Raw genomic sequence first — 1,487 nt, 5'->3', positions numbered from 1 at the left:
TCGGGGTGTTGGAGACTGTCTTCATTACCATTCCATTGCTGTGACACTGGGTCGGGGTGTTGGAGACTGTCTTCATTACCATTCCATTGCTGTGAAGAGACACCATAACCCAGGCAACAAATAAGAGGAAGCATTTAATTCTGGTATTGCTTACAGTTTCAGAGGGTTGGTCTATTATGATGGTGGGGAACAGACAGGCATGGTGCTGGAGCAGTAGCTGAGAGCTTTACATCCTGATCCACAGGCAGCAGGCAGAGAGAGGAAGAGACTGAGTCTGGTGTGGGCTTTTGAAACCTCAAAGCCCACCCCCCCCCAGTGAGAGACCTATTTCATAAGACCACACCTCCCAATCCTTCATACATAATAAGCCAGGGGGAGCATTCTCAATCAAACCACCACAGAGCTGGAGATAGATGAGTGGAGACGCCTTTTCACAGGGGGGGGGGGGAGTCTGAGGACCGCACCAAACCACTGCAGTTCAGAATGCCAGAGAGAACAAGGAAATAGAAGCCTTCAGAAATTTTCAAACTTAACACCACCCATTCTCACAGACAGACAGACAGACAGACAGACAGACAGACACACACACACACACACAATGTTCTTCAAACTTTAAAATCAAAAGACGAACAGGAGGAGAGATGGCTCAGCTATTAGGAACACTTTCTGCTCTCTCAGAGGACCTGGATTTGATTCCTAACCCTTGCAGGGTTAGGAATTCCAGTTCTAGGTGATCCAGTGCCCTCTTCTGGCCTCCAGGAGCACCAGGCACGCATGTGGCACATGTGCATATATGTAGGCAAAATACTCATACACACACACAAAAAAAAAAAAAAAGAAAGAAAAGAAATCTTAAAGTCAGGCATGATGACACATACCTTTAATCCCAGTACTCAGCAGGCAGATGTCTGTGAAATAGAGTCCAGCCTGGTCTGTATAGCAGCCAGGCCAGCCAAGCTACATGAGAAAAGAACAAACTGGAGAAAGCTACTTGCAAAGGAGTAGTAGTGAGATGGACTAGTGAATGCTTATTCATCACTAAGACAAAAGACAAAAGAAGGGCAGGAAAAAACTGGGCGGTGTTGGCACAAACCTTTAATCCCAGCACTCAGGAGGCAAAGGCAGGCGGATCTCTGTGAGTTCAAGGCCAGCCTAGTCTACAAAAACTAGTTCTAGGACAGGCTCCAAAGCTACAGAGAAACTCTGTCTCAAAAAAGAAAAAATAAAGGAGGAAGAGGAAGGGGAGGGGCAGGAGGAGGAGGGCAGGGAAGCTGGGTGTAGAGACTCAGGCTCCCCAGCACTTGGGAGTTGGAGGAGGCAGAACTATCAAGAAGTTCAAGAACAGCACTGACTACATAAGGAGGCTCCCTGGGGTACACGGGACTGAGTCTCAAGAAAAAGTAATTCCAGGACAGGCTCCAAAACCACAGAGAAACCCTGTCTCGAAAAAAACAAAAAAACAAAAAAAGAAAAGAAAAGAGAAAAAG

This window comes from Microtus ochrogaster, unplaced genomic scaffold, assembly GCF_000317375.1.
Source record: "Microtus ochrogaster isolate Prairie Vole_2 unplaced genomic scaffold, MicOch1.0 UNK49, whole genome shotgun sequence".
In the NCBI taxonomy this organism is placed as follows: domain Eukaryota; kingdom Metazoa; phylum Chordata; class Mammalia; order Rodentia; family Cricetidae; genus Microtus; species Microtus ochrogaster.
This window is presented reverse-complemented; position numbering follows the sequence as displayed.